Here is a 9,523-nt window from a genome sequence, read left to right on the forward strand (position 1 = left end):
GGCACTCTTGTCTTCCACTGCCTCCCGCAGTTTAGTCAAACTCATGTTTGTAGCTTCGAGAACACTGTCCATCATCTCGTCCTCTGTCCTTCCCTTCTCCTTGTGTCCTCCATCTTTCCCAACATCAGGGTCTTTTCCAGGGAGTCTTCTCTTCTCCTGAGGTGGCCAAAGTCCTGGAGCCTCAGCTTCAGGATCTGTCCTTCCAGTGAGCACTCAGGGCTGATTTCCTTCAGAATGGAGAGGTTTGATCTTCATGCAGTCCATGGGACTCTCAAGAGTCTCCTCCAGCACCAGAATTCAAAAGCATCAATTCTTTGGCGATCAGCCTTCTTTATGGTCCAGCTCTCACTTCCATACATCACTACTGGGAAAACCAGAGCTTTAACTATATGGACCTTTGTTGGCAAGGTGATGCCTCTGCTTTTTAAGATGCTGTCTAGGTTTGCCATCGCCTTTCTCCCAAGAAGCAGGTGTCTTTTAATTTCATGACTGCTGTCACCATCTGCAGTGATCATGGAGCCCAAGGAAGTAAAATCTCTCACTGCCTCCATTTCTTCCCTTTCTATTTGCCAGGAGGTGATGGGCCCAGTGGCCACGATCTTCGTTTTTTTGATGTTGAGCTTCAGACCATATTTTGCGCTCTCCTCTTTCACCCTCATTAAAAGATTCTTTAATTCCTCCTCACTTTCTGCCATTAATGTTGTGTCATCTGCATATCTGAGGTTGTTGATATTTCTTCCAGCAATCTTAATTCTGGCTTGGGATTCATCCAGCCCAGCCTTTCGCATGATGAATTCTGCATATAAGTTCAATAAGCAGAGAGACAACATACAGCCTTATCCTACTCCTTTCCCAATTTTGAACCAATCAGTTGTTCCATATCCAGTTCTAACTGTATCCCACTGCTAAAAAGGTGAGGCGTTGGGCCTGGATGGTGCGAGCTGTTTTAATTTTATTTTTAATGATTGCCTCGGGCGCAACTTCCACACCCTCTTTCTTTTTTCCTTTCCTTTTGGAATCTGAGGAACTCTGCACTTTCAACCGATGAGTGTTGGTATCAATATCTTTTCCCGTTCTACTCCTCCACCTCCCACCCAATTTTGCAAGTGAATTGCAAGGCGCCTCTTGCAAATAGAAGAGGAATGGAAGAGAGCGATAGAGAGGAGCAGCTGCAAAAACGATACGGAGAGGAGGCTTTCCTAAGGAAGCATTGGTGGTTCAGTGGTAGAATTCTCGCCTGCCACGCGGGAGGCCCGGGTTCGATTCCCGGCCAATGCAACTTGACTTTTTCTTTCCCCCCCCACCTTCTTTTTTTTTTTTTGCTGACTTGAAAGGAGAACTATCTCAAACAGGCACTTTTAAAAATATATATATATATTTACTTAATCGCCTTACTTCTGCAAACAGGCACAAAGAGAATGGCAGGATTTAAAAAGTTAATAATAAAGAAAGAAGCATGCGAGGCGGGGGAGGGGGGAACATTAGGTGTGGGGAGAACTGGGACCCATTAAACGAGAGGAAAACAAAACGTGCGTTGCATTGGCCGGGAATCGAACCCGGGCCTCCCGCGTGGCAGGCGAGAATTCTACCACTGAACCACCAATGCGCCGTTGAAAACAGCTGGATGGGTCCTTTGATGAAGGAGAATTCCCAGCGTTTGGCGGTGATGCTGCGCAAATATGTTCTAAATAGCAAGCAGGTTTCCTCCTCCCTGAGATGGGGTTTTCTTTATTTATTTTCCTGTCTATACAGAGGCATGTTTCTGAGGGTTGCCAATGCGGCTCTTACGAATAATAAGCTATGATCAAAATCAGACCTAATCCAAGTCAGACGCATTGAAACAAATGGTTTTAAAGCAATTTAAGTCCTTGCTTTTAATGGTCCCAACTCTGAGCCGGGTCTCATCCATCCTATGTCTCCCATCAAAACTGGATTTTATTAAACAGCGCGGTTTCCAACGTTAAAAATATACAAAAAAGGAAAACACAGTATACGTAATTTTTAAAAAGTGAGAACGAAACAAGCCAACAATCCAGACACATTTAAAAGACCATAGAGCAGGCATCCCCAAATTTGGCCCTCCAGCTGTTTTGGGACTACAATTCCCATCATCCCTGACCACTGGTCCTGTTAGCTAGGGATGATGGGAGTTGTAGTCCCAAAGCATCTGGAGGGCTGAGTTTGGGGGTGCCTGCCATAGAGGCACTTTTTACGCTGAACGCCACCACGGATATTGCAAGTACAGTGGTACCTTGGGTTAAGTACTTAATTCGTTCTGGAGGTCCATTCTTAACCTGAAATTGTTCTTAACCTGAAGCACCACTTTAGCTAATGGGGCCTCCTGCTGCTGCCGCTCTGGGGGAGCACGATTTCTGTTCTCATCCTGAAGCAAAGTTCTTAACCTGAAGCACTATTTCTGGGCTAGTGGAATCTGTAACCTGAAGCGTATGTAACCTGAAGCGTATGTAACCCGAGGTACCACTGTATTGTTAATATTCTATCTGTGGTGTAAAAACAAACAACTAAATCCGATTCTTAACACAATAAGAAACTGAGAAACAGTTTCTACCCAAATGCAATTCTGGTTCTAAATGCAGCATAAGGGGTGTATTTTATAGTATAGTGTATTTTATAGTATAGTATAGTATAGTGTATTTTAAAATTGGGGTTTCAGAGTTTTTAGGGGTTTTTATAGTATAGTACAGTGCATTTTAAAATGGGGTTTCAGAGTTTTTAGGGGTTTTTGAATGTTTTATATAGTTTTTCAATTTCATTGTTCTGTATGGGACAATGACAATATAGATATCTATCTATCTAATATACGCGCGTGGGTTGCTGCTGATGAGAGAAGAACAGCGTGCCTCTGAGCATGTGCAGAGTACACCACACATGTGCTCCACGTGTAGGTTCGATTCTTTTGTTTCTCGGAATGCCTTCCACCCTCTCTCTCACCCCTCCCCCTGTTTAAACACCCCCCCCCCAGTGGGAGTTTTCTGGCAGGCGCTGGGGGTGTGACAGCTCGTGTGGCCTCCAGGCCCATCAAAGAGCAGGCGAAGCCCAGGAGGTCATTGACACCTTGGCGTGTGGAAGGGTTTCCCAGGGTCCCCCCCCCTTCCACTCACACCCAGCCAAATCCGGAAGGAAAAGTGGAGAAAATCTCTCTGCCTTTGGACAAGCATGGAGCAAGCTCAGGGCCTGGCGCTGGAGACACGTGCTGGAGGCTGGCTGAATGCAAGGCGAGAGTGCCTCTGAGGGTGTGCAGAGAGCCTCCAACTTCCCCCAGCTCATCTGAGGTCGGGGTTGTGCAAGACCATGAGTTTCAGGCCCGGCCCATGAGTTTTTATTTCGGGAACAAACAACAGCTTGCGAAGGAGGGAATAATATGAAAATTGTATATAGAGACAGGTGCACAGGATGTGCACGACAGATGCATTGGTGGTTCAGTGGTAGAATTCTCGCCTGCCACGCGGGAGGCCCGGGTTCGATTCCCGGCCAATGCAACAGTGTTTTTGTTTTGATTTATTTATATGCTCTTCATCTGTATTTATTGGTTTATTTTTACAACCTTCACACATCCAGATGTTGCCCCATTCAATGCCCATGGGCTAGACCTGAAGGTTTAAGTGGAGACAACTCTCTGGGTTTATATCCACCTAACTACTAACTCAGAGTAGACCCACTGAAATTAACACACCCAACTCCTGTCCATTCATTTAGACGGGTCTATCTAACTTTAAATATGACTAACATCTATATCGGGTTGCCGGGAGCAGCCCATTTTGCAGATTCAGTGATACCTCGGGTTACATACGCTTCAGGTTACAGACTCCACTAGCCCAGAAATAGTGCTTCAGGTTAAGAACTTTGCTTCAGGATGAGAACAGAAATCGTGCTCCGGCGGAGCGGCAGCAGCAGGAGGCCCCATTAGCTAAAGTGGTGCTTCAAGTTAAGAACAGTTTCAGGTTAAGAGCAGACCTCCAGAATGAATTAAGTACATAACCCGAGGTACCACTGTACAGATGTTTCTGTGAGTGCAAACAACACAATCTTCTTCTTTTTAATTGAAAACTGCTTTTAGTACGGCCTCCGCTACATCCACATAATATTGGAAGATTCAACACCCCTTGACCCGATCCGAATATAAATGGGTTGGATGAGGTGCACAGCCACTGTGTGAGGTGGCGGCGAGAGGGGACCATTTGCAGAAGTGTGGTTTCTCTTTTGAAAAGATCCCTTTAATCCAGGCACCCCCAAACTCGGCCCTCCAGATGTTTTGGGACTACAACTCCCATCATCTCTAGCTAATGGGACCGCCTCTCCTGGTATGCCCCGTGGAGGACCTTAAGGTCCACAAATGGCAACACTTCAGAGGTCCCAAGTCGCAAGGTGGCTAGATTGGTCTCAACTAGGGCCAGGGCCTTTTCAGCTCTGGCCCCGACTTGGTGGAATGCTCTGTCACAAGAGACTAGGGCCCTGCAGGACTTGACATCTTTCCGCAGGGCCTGCAAGACAGAGCTGTTCCACCTGGCCTTTGGTTTGGACTCAGTCTGACCCTCCTGTTTCCCTCCCTTTATGGTTTTGATCTATGGGCTACTTTTAAAATGAGGCTGCATTTTAAATTGCATTTTAACCTGTATTTTAAATCGGTTTATTATTATTATTTTTATTGTTGTTGTTGTAATTTTACTGGTGTTAGCCGCCCTGAGCCCAGCTCTGGCCGGGGAGGGCGGGGTATAAATACGATACAATATCTTTATTGTCATTGTCCCATACAGAACAATGAAATTGAGAAATCTACATAAGACATTCAACCCCCCCTAAAAACTCTGAAACCCCATTTTAAAATACAATATACTATAGAGACTCCTTATACTGCGTTTAAAACCAGAATTGCATTTGGTTTAAAAATTACAGTGATAGCTCTGATTACGTACTTAATTCGTTCCGGAGGTCCATTCTTAACCTGAAACTGTTCTTAACCTGAAGCACCACTTTAGCTAACGGGGCCTCCTGCTGCAGCAGCGCCGCCAGAGCACGATTTCTGTTCTCATCCTGAAGCAAAGTTCTTAACCCGAGGTACTATTTCTGGGTTAGCGGAGTCTGTAACCTGAAGCATATGTAACCTGAGGTACCACTGTAAATACGATATGATGCGCTACGATATCTTTATTCTCGTTGTCCCATACAGAACAATGACATTGAGAAATCTACATAAGACATTCAAAAACCCCTAAAAACTCTGAAACCCCATTTTAAAATACAATATACTGTAGACACTCCTTACAGTGGCGTAGCGTGGGGGGTGCGGGGGGGCCGGCCGCACCGGGCGCAACATCTGGGGGTTAGGGTTAGGGGGCGCAAATCCACGGGTTAGGGGGCACAAATCCACGGGTTAGGGGGCGCAAATTACTTGCCTTGCCCCGGGTGCTGACAACCCACGCTACGCCACTGACTCCTTATACTGCGTTTAAAACCAGAATTGCATTTGGTTTAATAATAATAATAATAATAATAATAATAATAATTACAACAGGACCAATGATCAGGGATGATGGGAATTGTAGTCCCAAAACAGCTGGAGGGCCGAGTTTGGGGATGCCTGCTTTAACCCGTACAAAGAGAAATCCCTAAATCGTGGAGGATGGGGGGGGAGAGAGACATTGTCCTCCAATTATTCCCTCCACCTCCATCCAGCTGTTAATCAGGGAAGGGGGGGCGCAAGGCTGGTGTTGTCCTTCCGTCTCTCCCCCCCCCCCCGCCTTCTGTCGTGCCCTCGCCCCCTCCCCTCCCGCCCGCCCCGCTTTACGAGCCTGGGAAAGTCCTCCACGCGCCCAGGTGCCAATTGCCTCCCACGCCCGCCTGCCCTTTGATCCGCCGCTTGCGGGTTCCCGGGCGCCCCCCCGCGGAGGTGTCAAATGGCACCTCTGGCCAAACCGGCGGCCCACGAGCCTTGGCACCTCCGGGCACCTGCCGGAGACCCCCGAGGCGCAGAGGGAGGAGAGAGCGATGGATCTGCCTAGTTCAACCCGCAGGGTGTCTATCTGCGCCTCCTTCTCCTAACTGGGGAGCGTTTGTTAGATGCAGGGGCCAAAATTCTCCCAGCTCTAAGCGCAAAGGCGTTTTGAGTGCCACGTGTGACAATAATATAATAATAATGATGATGATGATGATGATGATGATAATAATACTGCTATTAGAAGTACTGTTTTTTTAAAAAAGTAATATTTATTAACAGTTTAAAGAGTCAGTGGCGTAGCGTGGGTTGTCAGAACCCCGGGCAAGGCAAGTAATTTGCACCCCTAACCCGTGGATTTGCGCCCCCTAACCCTAACCCCCAGGTGTTGCGGCCGGCCCCCCCTGCACCCCCCACGCTACGCCACTGTAAAGAGTATAAAAGAAAGAAAAATAATTCAACAAAACAATACAAAAACAAAAACACTACATAACACTGACATTAAAAACATTAAATAAACAAAATACAGCAAACACAATTTAAAACACATCCATAATTTCAGTATCTTATCTTTCATTCACTTATTTCCACGACTTCCTCACACCTCCTTTTTTGTATTCCACTTCAAATAACTGTTTCCGCAAATCCTTTCCATCTTCCTCAGTTTTCTGTCCTGTATTTTATCTAAACTTATTTTAACCTTATTTTTTTCCCCTTTAATACATTAAAAATCCATTTATACTTAATTCCTTATAACCTTTCTGCTGTAATTCCTTTCTTAATTCCTTATAACCTTTCTGCTAGAAGTACTGTTTTGGGGGGACAGGGGGTGGGCAGGTGTGGGGGACTCCCTGGTCCTGAATGGGGTAACTGTGCCCCTGAAGGACCAGGTGCGCAGCCTGGGACTCATTCTGGACTCACAGCTGTCCATGGAGGCGCAGGTCAGTTCTGTGTCCAGGGCAGCTGTCTACCAGCTCCATCTGGTACGCAGGATGAGACCCTACCTGCCTGTGGACTGTCTTGCCAGAGTGGTGCATGCTCTGGTTATCTCTCGCTTGGACTACTGCAATGCGCTCTACGTGGGGTTACCTTTGAAGGTGACCCAGAAACTACAACTAATCCATTACTGCGGCAGCCAGACTGGTGACTGGGAGTGGCTGCCGAGACCATATTACACTGGTCCTGAAAGACCTACATTGGCTCCCAGTAAGTTTCTGAGCACAATTCAAAGTGTTGGTGCTGACCTTGAAAGCCCTAAAAAGCCTCCAAGGCCCAGTAGACCTGAAGGAGCGTCTCCACCCCATCGTTCAGCCCGGACACTGAGGTCCAGCGCCGAGGTCCTTCTGGCGGTTCCCTCATTGCGAGAAGCAAAGTTACAGGGAACCAGGCAGAGGGCCTTCTCAGTGGTGGCACCCGCCCTGTGGAACACCCTCCCTTCAGATGTGAAGGAAATAAGCAGCTGTCCTATCTTTAAAAGACATCTGAAGGCAGCCCAGTTTAGGGAAGTTTTTAATATTTAATGCTTTACTGTTTTTAAGACTTGATTGGGGGCCGCCCAGAGTGGCTGGGGAAACTCAGCCAGATGGGCGGGGTATAAATAATAAATTATTATTATTATTATTATTATTATTATTATTATTATTATTATTATTATTATTATTAATTTTATTTTTACCCCGCCCTCCCCAGCCAAGACAGGGCTCAGGGCGGCCAACACCAGGTATGAAAACAATTGATTAAAATACAACTTAAAAACAAGATTAAAATACAACATTAAAATGCAGCCTCATTTCAGCAGATAAGCGCTTTAAATCACTGCAACCCGGCACACCCAACAAAGGCGGTTGAAAAATGAAAAAAAGGCAGTGCACTGGCAATAAAATGGTGAAGAGTCCATCCTGGCTTGTGCTACTGCTGCAAGAATCTCAAGGGGGAAAATCCAGATGTTATCCACAGCATTGGTGGTTCAGTGGAAGAATTCTCGCCTGCCACGCGGGAGGCCCGGGTTCGATTCCCGGCCAATGCAACTTGAATTTTTGGTTTAATTTTCTCTCTCTGCGTATAAGAATGGTGGAACTTTTTGGTTTGGGAGCCGCTTCAAATGAGCACCGGAATTTCCTTCTGGCCTTCTCACCCCCCCACGTAAGCTAAAGGAGCTTTCAAATATGGGAGCATGGAAAGTATCCAGCCTCAAGTATCCCGCCCAGAAGTGGCTCTCATTGCATTCAATGGGGTTTTCCCCAAACAGGATGACAGCCAACATCGCTCAGGTTTTCACTGACAAAATCAATCAGGGGAGAGTGAGGAAGGGGGAGATTTGGCAGGGAAGTGGAAGCCGGGGGTCAAATCCAGACTTCCCAAGATTTGTGGCACCGCCTGGGCGTTCTTTTTTTTTTTTGCAAGATTGTGCAAGATTCGTGTGCGTGGTGCAGTTATGTTTTTCTGCAAAAAGCTTCGCCTCGATTGGATGCAAGGTTTTGGGGAGGGGTGCGTACCTCCCCGATCTCCCCGCCCCGTTTTAAGCAGGAATGCAAGAGCCTGCCACGTCGCGTGCTTCTTCTAACCATCCATCGTCTCTTTCCTTTTATTCCGTGGGAACAAGATCTAGCTTCAAAGGCCGGCCTGTTCAGAGTCACACCTTCTTTTTCGGGGGGTGGCGGGTGGGAGTGGGGAGTTTCACAGCTCCCAACGCCCAAGACCCCATTTGACGTGGCTCAGCAAATGGGGGCACTGGGGCAGTGGCGTAGCGTGGGTTGTCAGCACCCGGGGCAAGGCAAGTAATTTGCGCCCCCTAACCCGTGGATTTTAGCAGGGGGCAGAGAGCTGCGAGTGCGAGTGCGAGCGCGCCCCCCCCAGATGTTGCGCCCGGTGCGGCCGGCCCCCCTGCACCCCCACGCAGTGGCGTAGCGTGGGGGGTGCAGGGGGGGCGGGCCGCACCGGGCGCAACATCTGGGGTTAGGGCAAATCCATGGGTTAGGGGGCGCAAATCCACGGGTTAGGGGGCGCAAATTACTTGCCTTGCCCCGGGTGCTGACAACCCACGCTACGCCACTGCCCCCACGCTACGCCACTGCACTGGGGACACCATCGGAGGACCACCGAGGGGGCGCTGTGAGTTCCTCCCACCCTGGAGGGTGGCGGAGATTAGGAGCTCTGGAGAGCTGCTGTGCAATAATAATAATAATAATAATAATAATAATAATAATAATAATAATAATTTATTTGTTATTTATTCCCCACCCATCTGGCTGGGTTTCCCCAGCCACTCTGGGCGGCTTCCAACAGAACACGAAAATACAATAACCTATTAAACATTAGTAAAAGGTAAAGGGACCCCTGACCATTAGGTCCAGTCGTGGCCGACTCTGGGGTTGCAGCGCTCATCTCGCTTTATTGGCCGAAGCTTCCGGGTCATGTGGCCAGCATGACTAAGCCGCTTCTGGCGAACCAGAGCAGCGCACGGAAACGCCGTTTACCTTCCCGCCGGAGCGGTACCTATTTATCTACTTGCACTTTGACGTGCTTTCGAACTGCTAGGTTGGCAGGAGCAGGGACCGAGCAACGGGAGCT

The sequence above is a fragment of the Podarcis filfolensis genome (genome assembly GCF_964270895.1).
Source record: "Podarcis filfolensis genome assembly, chromosome: 13".
In the NCBI taxonomy this organism is placed as follows: domain Eukaryota; kingdom Metazoa; phylum Chordata; class Lepidosauria; order Squamata; family Lacertidae; genus Podarcis; species Podarcis filfolensis.